Consider the following 15,729-nt stretch of genomic DNA (forward strand, 5'->3'; position numbering starts at 1 on the left):
ACTTTGGGTGGTGTGTTGTGCTCTCCTTTGTGTCCAGGCTCGCGTCTCTAGCACGGTCTAGACTAGGACCAGCACAGTACCACCGGTTGAACGATTATTCAGCTTGCTTTTTGTAACTAACGTGGTGCTAGTTCGTTCCTTGTTTCAGCCCACCTATAGCTCCACATATTCTACAGCTTGACAGGTCTCGTGCTGCGGCACCGATACACTTCATCCATTGCTGCAGACTTGTTGGTAGATGACCCCTCCTGTCGAGCAAGGTAAGAACTGGTAAGAACTTGTGTAATAGGTGGAGAGTGAGCGACTTGCTGTAGCTACATCCTAGTAGTTGTAGGGCTTTTATTTCTTCACTTGTCTTCTTGTTGTCTTTGTCTTTGAACCATGCCAGGGACCGACGAAGATAACTAAATTCCACATTCGCCTCGCACAAAGGGCATCATACAACATTTTGAAAGGAAAGTGAAGTTGCACACGGAGGGACTTGATAATGACTTGCAGGTGACAAATGACAAACTTGGGCAGTTGGAGGCTACGCAGATTACCGCAAACAACAAGCTTGCAGGTTTGGAGCAGTCCATTGCTAGTGTGGACAAAAGCCTTGCTGCTCTGCTGAGGCGTTTTGATGACCTCCACAACAATGATAAAGACCAGCATAAAGAAGAAAAGAAGGAGGAAGATCGAGAGGATGGTAGTTATGATGAAGAATACACAGGTGATACTGAACATGATGATCGAGACACTCGTGATCGACGTCGCCTACGTCACAACCGTAGAGGTATGGGTGGCCGCCGCCGACGCGAGGTACACAATAATGATGATGCTTTCAGTAAGATTAAATTTAAAATACCTCCTTTTGATGGTAAATATGACCCTGATGCATACATTACTTGGGAGATTGCTGTTGATCAAAAGTTTGCATGCCATGAATTTCCTGAGAACACACGTGTTAGGGCTGCTACTAGTGAGTTCACAGATTTTGCTTCTGTTTGGTGGATCGAATATGGCAAGAAAAATCCTAATAACATACCTAAAACTTGGGATGCGCTGAAACGAGCCATGAGAGCTAGATTTGTTCCATCTTACTATGCCTGTGATATGATAAATAAGTTGCAGCAATTGAGACAAGGTTCTAAAAGTGTAGAAGAATACTATCAGGAATTACAAACGGGTATGTTGCGTTGTAAATTAGAGGAGGATGAGGAACCTGCTATGGCTAGATTTTTAGGTGGGTTAAATCGGGAAATTCAGGATATCCTCGCTTACAAAGAATACAATAACATAACCAAACTGTTTCATCTTGCTTGTAAAGCTGAACGGGAAGTGCAGGGACGACGTGCTAACGCAAGGACTAATGTTTCTGCAGGGAAAGCTAGTTCATGGCAGCCGCGCACGTCTACAACTCTGTCTACACGTACTCCTACGCCATCATCTAGTGACAAGACTCGAGCTGCCCCCACCAATTCAGTAGCGAAGACAGCGCAAAAGCCGGCTACGAGTACTTCATCTGTGGCATCAACAGGTAGAACAAGCAACATACAATGTCATCGGTGCAAGGGATATGGCCATATGATGCGTGACTGCCCAAACAAGTGTGTTATGATTGTCAAAGATGATGGTGAGTGTTCATCTGCTAGTGACTTTGATGAAGATACACTTGCATTGCTTGCGGCTGACTATGCAGGTAGTGAGGAACACATAGAAGAACACATTAATGCAGGTGACGCGGAGCACTATGAGAGCTTGATTGTACAGCGAGTGCTTAGTGCACAAATGGAGAAGGTGGAGCAAAATCAGTGACACACTTTATTCCAAACAAAGTGTGTCATCAAGGAGCGTTCGTGCCGCATGATCATTGATGGAGGTAGCTGCAACAACTTGGCAAGTAGCGACATGGTATAGAAGCTCGCCCTCACCACCAAACCACACCCCCATCCCTACTACATCCAATGGCTAAACAACAGTGGTAAGGCAAAGGTAACGAGACTTGTGCGAATCGATTTTGCCATCGGATCATACAAAGATATTGTTGAATGTGATGTTGTGCCTATGCAAGCTTGCAATATTCTGCTAGGTAGACCATGGCAATTTGATAGAGATTCGATGCATCATGGTAGATCAAATCAATATTCGTTTCTATACCATGATCGAAAAATTGTGTTGCATCCTATGTCTCCTGAAGCTATTATGCAATCTGATGTTACTAAGGCTGCAAAAGCAAAGAGCGAGAGTGACAAATCTGTTGTTGATGACAAAGATGAGATAAAATTGAAAGGACATTGTATGCTTGCTACAAAATCTGATATTAATGAGTTCAATGCATCCACCTCTGTTGCTTATGCTTTGGTATGCAAGGATGCTTTGATTTCATTTGAGGATATGCAACGTTCTTTGCCCCCTGCTGTTGCTAACATTTTGCAGGAGTATTCTGATGTGTTCCCCATTGAGATACCAGCGGGGCTGCCACCAATACGAGGGATTGAGCACCAAATTGATCTTATCCCTGGAGCATCTTTGCCAAACCATGCGCCATACAGGACCAATCCGGAGGAAACAAAGGAAATTCAGCGACAAGTGCAAGAACTACTAGACAAAGGTTATGTGCATGAGTCTCTTAGTCCTTGTGCTGTTCCAGTGATTTTAGTGCCTAAGAAAGATGGAACATGGCGCATGTGTGTTGATTGTAGGGCTATTAATAATATCACCATTCGATATCGACACCCTATTCCACGATTAGATGATATGCTTGATGAATTGAGTGGTGCTGTTGTGTTTTCAAAGGTTGATTTGCGTAGTGGGTACCACCAGATTCGTATGAAATTGGGAGATGAATGGAAAACTGCTTTCAAAACCAAGTTCGGTCTATATGAGTGGTTAGTCATGCCTTTTGGGTTAACTAATGCACCTAGTACTTTCATGAGATTAATGAACGAGGTTTTGCGTGCTTTCATTGGGAAATTTGTTGTCGTCTACTTTGATGATATACTGATTTATAGCAAATCCATGGATGAACACCTTGATCACTTACGTGCTATTTTCAATGCTCTACGTGATGCACGTTTGTTTGGTAACCTTGAGAAGTGCACTTTCTGCACCGATCGAGTATCGTTTCTTGGCTATGTTGTCACTCCATAGGGAATTGAGGTTGATAAAGCCAAGGTGGAAGCTATACAAGGATGGCCTGTACCCACAACGGTCACACAAGTGCGGAGTTTCCTAGGACTTGCTGGTTTCTATCGCCGTTTTGTGAAGGACTTTAGCACCATTGCTGCACCATTGAATGAGCTTACAAAGAAGGGAGTGCCCTTTTCTTGGGGCAAAGCACAAGAGCACGCTTTCCATGTGCTGAAAGATAAGTTAACACATGCACCTCTACTCCAACTCCCTGATTTTAATAAGACTTTCGAGCTTGAATGTGATGCGAGTGGAATTGGATTGGGTGGTGTTTTGTTACAAGAAGGAAAACCTATTGCATACTTTAGTGAGAAATTGAGCGGGCCTATTCTTAATTATTCTACATATGATAAGGAATTATATGCTCTAGTGCGGACATTAGAAACATGGCAGCATTATTTGTGGCCCAAAGAATTTGTTATACATTCTGATCATGAATCTTTGAAGCATATTCGTAGTCAAGGGAAACTGAATCGTAGACATGCAAAATGGGTTGAATTTATTGAATCTTTTCCTTATGTTATCAAACACAAGAAAGGGAAGGATAATATCATTGCAGATGCATTGTCTAGGAGATATACTTTGCTGAATCAACTTGATTACAAGATCTTTGGGTTAGAAACAATTAAAGACCGATATGCTCATGATGCTGATTTTAAAGAAGTGCTGCTGCATTGTAAAGATGGGAAAACGTGGAACAAATTCATCCTCAATGATGGGTTTGTGTTTAGAGCTAACAAGCTATGCATTCCAGCTAGCTCCGTTCGCTTGTTGTTGCTGCAGGAAGCGCATGGAGGTGGCTTGATGGGGCATTTTGGAGCGAAGAAGACGGAGGACATTCTTGCTGGTCATTTCTTTTGGCCAAAGATGCGACGAGACGTGGAGAGATTTGTTGCTCGCTGCACAACATGTCAAAAGGCTAAGTCCCAGTTGAATCCACACGGTTTGTATATGCCTCTTCCTGTTCCTAGTGCTCCTTGGGAGGATATTTCTATGGACTTTGTGTTGGGATTGCCACGGACTAGGAAAGGGCGAGATAGTGTTTTTGTGGTTGTGGATCGATTCTCTAAAATGGCACATTTCATACCATGTCATAAAACTAATGATGCTACAAATATTGCTGATTTGTTCTTTCGAGAAGTTGTTCGCTTGCATGGTGTGCCAAATACAATTGTTTCTGATCGTGATGCTAAATTTCTTAGCCATTTTTGGAGAACTTTATGGGCCAAATTGGGGACTAAGCTTTTATTTTCCACCACTTGTCACCCCCAAACTGATGGTCAAACTGAAGTTGTGAATAGAACTTTGTCTACTATGTTAAGGACTGTTTTAAAGAAGAATATTAAGATGTGGGAAGATTGTTTGCCTCATATTGAGTTTGCTTATAATCGTTCGCTGCATTCTACTACGAAGATGTGTCCCTTTGAGATTGTTTATGGCTTGTTACCACATGCTCCTATTGATTTAATGCCATTGCCAAGTTCTGAAAAGTTGAATTTTGATGCTAAGCAACGTGCTGAATTGATGCTAAAACTACATGAAACCACTAAAGAAAACATAGAGCGCATGAATGCTAAGTACAAATTTGCTGGAGATAAAGGTAGAAGGGAATTGATTCTTGAACCAGGAGATTTGGTTTGGTTGCATTTGCGAAAGGATAGGTTTCCTGAATTAAGAAAATCTAAATTGATGCCTAGAGCGGATGGTCCTTTTAAAGTGATGCAACGAATAAATGAGAATGCATATACGCTTGATCTTCCTGCAGATTTAGGGGTTAGTCCCACATTTAACATTGCAGATTTGAAGCCTTATTTGGGTGAGGAAGATGAGCTTGAGTCGAGGACGACTCAAATTCAAGATAGGGAGGATGATGAGGACATCAACACCGATCATACATCCACGCCGTCCACGCCGACACCTGCTGGTCCTATTACCCGTGCTCGTGCTCGAACACTTAATCATCAAGTGAGTTCCTTCTTGAGCTCTTGTCCATCCTGTTTAGATCTTGGAGACACGTGCACTCTTGTTTTGATTAGGAATCAAGGAGAAGACCGAAAGGGAAAAGGACTCGCGTAGGCTGGATTCGGACTGCAGCACACCTCCAACTTGCGACGGCCGCCACGGTTACATACGGAGTCAGATTGGGGTGATTCTAGACTTGTTGGAAAGCTAATAAAGTCTACTTTTATACGGATCTGACCTCATACTCATACCTGCTCAGAAACGGCGTCAACAGTCCAAAAATCACCAAGAGGTCTATTCTGTCCAGGGTGCTGCGCCACCTTAAGTTAGCCCAATGGGCTTGTATCGTTTAGAGTCCAGTAGGGACGCGTCCTAGGGTTGGAGCACGACCCAAACTCTCTTGTGGTCGTCCTCCACACGTCATATACCCCTTAGCCGCCACCAGGAACACTTGGGTTTTGTTTAGATCAAGTTTAGCCTTTGCTACTTGCTTGTAGGCGCGCGTGCTGATCCAGCCGCCCGTCTCCTTGTCTTCAGAACCCCACTCATAATAAGATTCAGTTTGAGGCTTTCAATTTCATCTTGCAAATTCAGTGCTTGTTTCCTTGTTCTTGCTAGTTCTTCGATTGCTTACAGGACGGGAGCCCTAGTGGCTGGTTGTCGCACTCCACAAGATCATGATGGCCTTTGGAGGTGGTGTATCGGTTGCTAAGGCGCGGTCTTGGAAGGCTGTAGTCGGGCCGTGAACGTCATCTCCATCCACCAAATCGAGTGATCTCACGCCTCTCATCGAAAGATCGTCCATAAACCCTAGCGGGTTCATATCACATTGCAAGGCATTTGGTCATATTGCAAACTTTGATATGCATTCATTAAAACAAGTTTACATTTATGTTATGAGTGTTGAATTGAATTGTTTGAATCAAGTTCAAAATTTGGTTTGGATTTGAATTTTCTAGAAAACCCTGATTTTCAGCATTTAAATCCTACCCTAAAAACTCATTTCAAAATCTAAGCATATTATGGGGTTGAGCCTTAAAGCAAAAGTGTAGAGCTTGTCAATTTATACAAAGTTTGTTTTTGGAGTTTTCAAAGTTGTTATGAAAAATTTGAAGTAATTCGAAAAGGCGTATTTCGTTAAATGTCCCCTATTTGAACTCATAAGTTCATTTCAAAATGTAGATCGAATTAGGGGTTGGTTATAAAAGCAAAGTTGTAGAACTTTGAATTTTGAACAACTTTTATTTTTGTAGATTTTTGAGTTGTTGCATGAAATTGGGAGTAATTTGGTTTTGAAAACGAGTGGCAATTCTGTAATTATGTTGAACAGTGCTCACCGCTCTTGCTACACCGCCGGCGACCTTCGGCTTGCTTCCAGGCGTGGTCGTGGCTGTCTTTGGCTTCGTGCTGGCATGGAGGAGGCTCCATTGTGGCTTCCTTGTGTTTCTGAGCCGCGTTATAAAGACTGAGACGTCGTCGTCATCGTTTTTCTTCCTCCTCTGTTTTCTCCCGCCGCCACAGCCATGCTCCATTGAGCTTTTGCCGTCGCCGTAGCACCTTCCAATCCTCGTTAATGCTTGCCACAGCTCTGCTGGTTCCTTGCGTGCTCAGCCGAACCATCCTTGATGCTTGACTCCACCGGGAACTTGCTGTCCACGCCCTTCTTCCTCACGGCCGGCCGAACCACCGTCGACCTTGTCTCACTGCAGCCAGCGTTCCATGGTCTGTCCCTGCTCTTGCTTGACATGCCTTTAGCTCCGCCTTGATCCCATGATGCTCTATGATCGATTGATTACTCATTTTGTCCACTGCAGCCACCGGAGCGCCGCCGTCACCGTTGCTTGCTCTGCCGTGACCGCTGTGACCGTCGAACGACGTCTCTAGTGCTCCTCCGGCCTTATGCTCTGCTTAGTCGCGTTTGGGGTGAGCTGCTGGTGCTTCCTGGGCCATATGTTTAAGCTTTACAGGTCTCATGTCACCAGCGTAGCGTAGCCGTGCCGTCGTGGCCGCCATGGCCGGCGTAGTGCTCGGTCCAGTCCGTAGTTAGTCTAGCTTGTGCCCCAAATCGATGCGCCTAGTCTCGGGTAGTGTTTTGGTACTTTGGCCGTCGCCGTTGGTCTCGCCGTCGATGAGTTATCGCCGGTCAGCGCGCGTGTCACCGGAGTCAAAGCCGGAGGTTGAAGATGACATGTGGGGTCCGTTGTCAGTGACTCAACGTTCAAAATGGAATTTTTCTATTTTCAGAAATGGATGAATAGTATGAGTTTTGGTTATTTTTGTGTAAATTTATTTAGAGCTCCAAAAATTATAAAAAATTTTGTGTGACTTCTATGTGATGTATGTTATTTAGGAAAAATATGAAATATTGTTTTTTAGTACTTTTTGAATGTATTAAAAATTGCTCAATTAATTAATAAATGAATTTTCATGATTTTTCTAGGCTTATTTGTTTATCCAAAAATTATGAAAATTGTTTTACCACTTAGTTATCATGTGGTGAACATGTACAAAAATTTTGAGGTCAATTGGAACAAGTTGATTTATTTCATAATTCTTAATTAAATAATTAATTCATAAAAGCAAATGGTAACTTTTAATGATTTAGGTTTTGATTGAATTTTTGATTGAGTGATATCCTTGGGTCATTAGTTGGTAATGATCTTTGGCAATTGATGTAAGTAATACAAAAAAAATTTGGTTAGTTTGACTTGTAACTGTACCGCGAAGGAAAGTTGTATTCCAGTTGTTAACTTTTGCATCCATCATCAAGCATCATGTTTCGTATTCCGCATCATGTTAAACATGGCATTGTTACTACGTGTAGTGAACGAAGGTGAACACGTGGTAGTTAATCAAGTTGCGGAGGAGGCTAATCCATCTGTTGAGGTCGGATCTAATAATTGTGGGACGACTCCGGATCCTAACTTTTCTGTCAACGAAGGCAAGCCCCGGATGCATTTAAACCTTCCTTGTGTTTTATAAATTTCTATCGCTTTTGCTTTTATATACTGCATTAAGTGATTAGAAGTCAAGTGGCAACCTAATTGGTGCATTACCAACCTTGTTTTTCCATATCTACCTTGTTACCATTTTTACGTCGTAAATGTCTAGTTATGCTTAGCCATGCTTAGACAGATCAAAGTCGAATGATTATCTGTCACCTACAAGTTTTAAATGTAACTTTGGTTACTTATGTTATCATGTGATATGAGCTGTGGAGTAAGAAATCTAGACTGGGCAGACTAGGTGTGTGTGAGCCACAAGACATGGAGGTCTTGTGAGCGGGTTCTTTTCGCCTATGTCGATTAAGGCCCGTACCGTTGTTGAACTGCATGAGGTGAGACTTTGTAGTACTAACCACATACTCCGGTAAGCCTTAACTTGGCTATTCTATCACGAGAGCAGCTACTCACGCACTAGGAGTGGAGAGATGGCGGGAATAGCGTGTACCCATGTGGCAATGGGCTGGATTGGTGGAGTACTATATTCTCGGGTGGCGTGGACCCGTTCTTGTTTTAGAGGATCCAAGAGTAGGTTGATCTATGTAAGTCAGGGACCTGCATATGTCATGTGGTATGGAATCCCCAGCTGGGTTTTTAATCGGTTCGAATCATCGTTGCTCCTCGGTTATGGAGACTCATTTCTCTGTTCATCATTGTAGTTTAATAACTCAAATTTGAGAAGGTGTTGGATATGAAGTTTCATGATCTCAATACGGATCGTGTCATCTTTGTATATGATTTTATGAAGTTTAACGGTTGAAATAAAGAATTTTGTTAAAAAGCTTTTACGCAAAAGAACTTTGATTATTGCTAAAGCCCTACCTTGAATCCCTGAGCCTGCATTCCTGAGTTTATCAGTTCTTATTTCAGTTAAGTCTTGTTGAGTACTTTTGTACTCAGGGTTCGTTGACCCTTGTTGCAGGTGAGCCTCATGAGCAGATCTGTTTTGGATCGTGCTGCATGACTTTTGTTCGATCTGACAATGAGAAGTAAATGTGTGGCCCTTGGGCAGGGCAGTTTTATTGTGTGTTTTGTACTATAATGCCACTCCACTACTACATTTTGTATTAATTATCGAACTTAGTTTGTAAGGTTTGAAACCACTGGTTTGTAAATTAAGTTATCGTAAGACTTCCGCTATTTTACTCTGATGTAGTTATTTGAATAAATGTTGTAATACTGCAATGACTCTGTAATGTGATCTTGCTCAGAAATCGTGGATGATTCGGGGTTCCCCGAGGACACCCGACAGACTTTTTAAGTTACCAGGAACATATGCATAGTTGTCAAAGGTCATTGGACAGTGACAAGTGCATGTGGGTCCTATAATTTAGGAGGTTCTGCCACATCCTTCCTCCACTACACATTAAGATTGATCCTTAGGGCGTACACACTAAGATTAGTTCCTAACCAAGATCACACTAGTGTCCTTATGTGCGGAAAGTAAAAACTACCAACTAGAAGCACACTACCATAATAGATTAGTAGCAATACTAAGTTGTCATTTAACTTAGTTCATCGCCCTTCCAGACTTCGTGCGTTGATTCTCTTCCTGATTGTAATATGAACCTAATTTCATAGCTTTAGTAGATTTCAATATAGCAATTTAGTTACTATTTATAAAATATATTTAAAGGCATGATCCATATACAAGTAACCATGTAACATATGACAATATGAAATGTGAATGTCGCTTAATGGCTAATCCATCTAATATACCAAGGAATCCATGAATGCACTATCATCAATATGAACAATCTTCGATCATATCATATGAAGAAAACAAAGAGCTTTCTGTTTAAGTAGATCAAAATAAGTCATTTTTTCCTCACTGGACTATCATCAGAGTCGAAGTTTTCTCCTCAAACTTTAAAACTAGATAAACTGCCTCCCTTAACTTTCAAAACCATTCGAATTACCTCCCAAACCTAGTTAGAAGTTGTTTTCAAGGAGGCTTTGTCATTTTTCATTTCAAAATATCCAATAAACACCTAATAAAGTTTTTAAACCATGAAAAATACTTTTAAACTTCTTCAAATTACAAGAAAATTTCTAGAGATATATTAGGACATGAGAAACCCAAATAAAATATTTACAACTCATTAAAATATATGTAGAAGCTTTCAAAAATTAGATTTGTATCTCTATAAAAATGAAAAACATTGATAAACAATTGGAAATTTCCAAAACATTCTAATCAACGTCTACATGCATTTTAAAAACTTTCCCACAACAAAATTATAAGATGCAACCAACATGAATGCTTTCATTCATGTGGCATCTTGTTTTTTGTTGTGGAAAATTTTCAAAATGTAATTAAACACTAGAATGTTTTAGAATTTTATAGATTTTTCTAAATATTTTTCCATTTAGAGCAAAAGTTTTAGAAGCTCTTGATATATTTTATGAGGTCTAAATATTTTGTTTGAGTTTCTCATGTAGCAATTTTTTTCTTGGATTTTTCTTGGAATCTTTTAAAAGTTTACATATTTTTTGTGTTTTAAAAAAAACCTTATCTGGTGCTTACAAAATTTTTATAATCAAAAATTTAAAAATGACAAACCTCTTGAAAACCCCTTCTAGTGGGTGAAAAGTTATTATATCTAAATGGTTTTGATAGTTAAGGAGCTATAGTTTATCTTGTTTGGAGTTTGAGATGGACACCAGACGATAATTGAGGAAAGATATAAAATAAAATGGACCTTTTGAAGCCTTGATTCAATCCCATACCTGCATAGCCAAATCCAATTTTGGGCTAGGCGGGGGACACCCGTGGCGTGGCCTGTGAAGGAAGCCCGTGACACATCGACGCATCATCCCTTTTTCATTTTTTCGTTTTTACCACTTTGTCGCAAAAAGTTTGCAACTCATGTGCGGGTCACACGTGATTTCCTTTCCTCACCCGACTCCCACCCGATCATTCAGAATATTTAACTTATTGCCATCCTTATGAATGTCATCTCTGCAATTGACAGTTTTAAATGGAAACCTATAGAATTGACATTCTGAATAGCGAACCTTCTACGTTTCTGTCACGCTGATGTGACACGCCACGTGGGAATGCCAGCACGACAGCACCCCTAGGAACCCTAACTTGGCATGGGAAAAGGGTGTTTTGCCCTCGCCATCTTTATTTGGCACCAGCTGCTCCCTCCTTTGGTCAAACCCACTCCGTAGCTGACACCCTCTCTCCTTCATTCTCTTCCCTAGCGACGGTGATGGTGGCTGCTCCTTCCCCTTCATCGCAATGCCTTCGAGGATGGAGCCCACGCCTTCAAGGAGCTTCGCGTCGTGGGCAAAGGAGCTTGGAACAAGAACTTAGTTAAAGACGGGGACAGAGACTGGGCTCCCTTTGATTCAGTGCCCTAGATGTAGGATGGAAAGGGTAATCGAGCTGAGGGTGAAGATAAAGGAGAAGCACAAGTGTGTGTTCTTCAAATGCCCTCGAAATGTTCCTAATGCAAGTTTTCTTTCGCATTGTTCCTGGTTTTGATTGAAGAACCCTAACGGTTGCACCTTTGCCAAACAACTGGTAGATGTGTGTTCTACGAATGGTAGAATTCTTATTTGAAGAAGCTATAGGATTTGAACATTGTTGTCATTGATGTTGAAGCCGGCCTAGATTATGCTAGGGGATTGCTAGTGGACTCACTGCCAAGGTGAGTGAAGCTTGACCAGGCATAATACCTTGGCTAAAGGAGGATGTAAACTACTCTGGGCAAGAAGCAAGTTCTCACCAGATATCAAGTGTGACTACATAAACAACAGGCTTGCTGAGTGCTTAAATGCTTGGATCAAAGAGTTCTAGGACATGCCAGTGGATTCAAGACACTGGTTTTGTTTGAGAAGAGAAGGAAGAGAAGGAAAATTTCAGTTGCTAGGATCACCTTGTTTAACTTTCATCAACGTATCCATAGGTATCATGTCCTCATCAACTATTCTAATGTTTTAGAATTTTATGGATTTTTTTCTGATGTTTTTCGTTTTGGTAGAGCTAAATCCAATTTAGAAGCTTCTAGAGATATTGTTATGACTTATGAGCTCTAAATATTTGGTTTGAGTTTCACATGTCCCAATATGTTGCTATAATTTTTCATTGATTTTTTAAAAGCTTAGTTGTATCATGTGTTTACTTGTTTTTTTAAAATTTTAATAAAAATAATAAAATCCGTTGAAAAAACCACCTTTACTCGGTGCAAAGCTACATTCTAAATGGTTTTAAGAGTTAAGGAGCTAGTTTATTAGAAATACTTATTGTAGGGTGTCTATCCGTGACTCTACGTTCGCAAGCGGCTCCCTAGGAGCAACCCCGAACAAAAAACAAATGGAAATACTTCTCGTAGGGCTTCTGTCCATGACTCTACGTCCGGACGCGGTTCCTAGGAGTGGGCCCCAAACAAAAAATAAATCCCTATTCCCTTGTGCTTATCTGCCCGTCCCACTCGAGCCCACACCCACTCCTTTGTGCTTATCCACCTGGCCCCAAGCAGCGTGGCTAGTCATCCATCTGCCTCCTTCTCCAATGCGTGCTCATCGGGCTGCCACCCCGTTCCCTTTCCCCATCACCGGCCACGCCGTGCGCCCTCGCTCCCTGCGCACGCTCACCTGCGTGGTAGCCATCGGCATTGCTCCTGCATGGCTGCTCATCCGTCCACCCCATCCCTAGCGCGCTCATCGGGCTACCATGTCATTCCCTTCCCCCATCACCGGACGTACCGCGTGCCCTCGCTCTCTACGCCGCTCACCTGCATGGCAGTCACCAATGTTGCTCGCTCCCTCGCCATCCGTTCGTCACCCATATATCGCTGTTGGGCGTGATGCTGCCCCCACCATGGCCGCTGGGGCACATGTGCCGTGGCGGCTCAGGTCTTCCCCAGCCAAGCCAAGGGCACCCATGAGCGTGGCCAGCACTGGTGGTGCTCACGTGCCGTAGCTTGTTGTCGGTTCCCACCCTGATGGTCAAAATCGACTGGCCCGGCCTTCCCTCCCCAATGTTGCATACATATGTTTCAAATATTTTAGACATTTTAGATGTATGTTGTAATTATTTAATCTTGATGTTGCACATATTGCATATGTTGCAAGTGTTTCAGAGGCATGTTGCAAGCATTTCTTCCAAATGTTTCATCTGTTTCAAGACATCTGTTGCAGTCTTTTTTATCTAGATGTAGCATATGTTTCATACATATGTTGCAACAGTATGTTCCAAATGTTCCAGTCTTATGTTGTAGCAAGTGGTTTCATGTTGCCAGTTGCAATTCTAGTTGTTTTGTGTGTTTCACACACATGTTGCAAGTGTGTGTTCCTATTGTTTTTATCTACTTTCAGACGTATGTTGCATTCCAATATTTTCATGTTGCAAGTGTTTTATGTTGTACGGTCGGGGACGAGTAGACTAGGCACGCGGCGCGCCAGGGGGGCCGATGGAAGGTGGTGCTGCGGTCGAGGTGTGCTGGGGGTGTGCTCGTCCTCAGCTGCTCATCCCGACTTCTGAGTATCGCTCGTCCTCAGCTGCTCATCCCGGCTCCTGAGTGCTATCCGCGCGGAGAGAGAGGAGGGGTCAGGGGCGACCGGCAGGTGCAGAGACAGGGCAAAGTGTGTGCGTGGGTCAAGATGAAGGTGGACAGGGTTGGGACAAAGGCAGACAAGGGTGGGCTGCGTGGGTGTCTAGATGTCTAGGCACTAACCACACCCCTAGTTTATTCAGTTTGGAGATCAAGGAGGAAACCAACCTGTGTAGAGTAGCAAGCAAGGCAAAATGGACTATTCATTCCCATACCGACACTGCTAAACCCAACTTTGGGCTGTGGGTGCGGGACGCCCTTGGTGTAGAGATGGCAATGGGTATATACCTGTCGGGTATTGCTATCCCATACCCATAAAATTTTACCCGCTAAATTACTCGTACATGTGCACAGGTAGAAGACTTCACCCATACCCATACCGTGTGGGTAAAAATACCCGACGGGTAACCCATACTCGAATACATCCAAAAGAACATTAATATATTATATTATTATAATAAAATATCATCAATTCTTTGTCAATAGAAATCAACAATTATAACAGCAAAAAAACTACACTAGTTAATAGTATAATAGTCATAGATATATTAGATATATGTGTATTTCATAGTAATTAATGAATACATATGTGTTGCTAAGGCAGATATAATTTACCCGCGGGTACACGGATATGGGTATTATGTCCCCGTACCCGTACCCGTACCTGCATATCCGATGGGTAGAGATTTTTACCCATTAGTATACCCGTGGGTGAAGAATTGTTCACATACCCTCGTCTTTATGGGGTAAAACACATTGGTAGCCGGATTTTAGGTATCCATCGCCATCTTTACCTCAGTGTGGGCTACGATCCATGGAGGTAGGATTAAAATCATGGGCCGGCCCTTTTCCCGTGGGATGGCGCATGCGTATGCCCCCTTTTACCAGGATATTTAACTTTTTACCATCGTTATGGATGGCACTCCTTCATTTGCCATTTTTACATGGGCACCTACACATTTGCCATCGCAAATAGTAACCCTCCTGATTTTTTGTCATTTTTGCTGATGTGGCATGCCACGTAGTTAGCCAGCATGATAGCACCTCTTCTCCCCACTGCTGCTTCTCTCTTCCTCCACTCGCTAACATGTGGGCCCCACTAGTTAGGTTCATCTTCAACCTCTGGACACCGGAGAAGGGGCGAGCATGCGTGTGCGAGGGGGGCCACGTTCCTATCCGAAGCACAGCAGCGCCGTTAGGGACAGCAACACCCTGGCTTGGATGCCCCTGCGCCACGACAATAGGCCCCACCACAAGCGCTGCTCCAATGTGCGCCTAAGGAGCGTGAACACAAACTCTGGGCTGGACAGGTTCGTGGCATGCGACTCATCAGAGAAGCGGGTGTTGCAGCGGCCCATCTCAACTTGCCACAGCGAGCGACGGAACTGGAAGGAGACGGTGTCATGGGCGGCCAGCACCATGACTTCCACGCATGACACTATGCTAGGGCAGGCTACCTCTAGCGCCACCTTGGCAGCATCGACGACGTCTAGCCCACCCAGCGACTGGTTCGGTGCCTTCGCCTTCTTCATGCCCCGGCTGTCTAGTAGCACCAATGAGTCACACCCCTACGGAAAGTAGTCGTGGAAGTAGAGCCACAGCAGCTTGCTCTCTAGGCTTGGGTCCATGGCTGCCCATGCCCAGGTGTCATTCTAAATGATGGACTCTGCCTAGGGGCAGGTCTACCAGTAGAAGCCCACATAGAGGTCAGCGGCGGTAGTCAATGACACGACAAGCAACAGTGTGTGGATGAGGAGCAGCAGGCACAACGACGGTGGCTTGCTGCCGGTGGTGCGGGTACCAATAGCCATATGCATCTGCTCTATGCTGCATCGACTGGGCCTATTATCGTGGCGTAGGGGCATCCGAGTCGGGGTGCTGCCGTCCCTAACGGTGCTGCTCTGCTTCGGACAGGAACATTGTCGGGTTCATAAACCCAGGGTCCCTCACGAACTGGCTTCCGAACAAAGGCTCAGTCTAGCAGGCAACCTTGCAAACAATGTGTGACTCATGGGCTAGCCCAAGTACCT

At 43.3% G+C, this 15,729-nt stretch overlaps 1 pseudogene; it reads right to left on the reverse strand.

Annotated features, from left to right (window-relative positions):
- Positions 1-14,871: 14,871 nt before the first annotated feature.
- On the reverse strand, positions 14,872-15,516 carry LOC136469867 (peroxidase 71-like; annotated as a pseudogene).
- Between the last annotated feature and the right edge of the window lie 213 nt (positions 15,517-15,729).

Source organism: Miscanthus floridulus, chromosome 8, assembly GCF_019320115.1.
Source record: "Miscanthus floridulus cultivar M001 chromosome 8, ASM1932011v1, whole genome shotgun sequence".
In the NCBI taxonomy this organism is placed as follows: Eukaryota; Viridiplantae; Streptophyta; class Magnoliopsida; order Poales; family Poaceae; genus Miscanthus; species Miscanthus floridulus.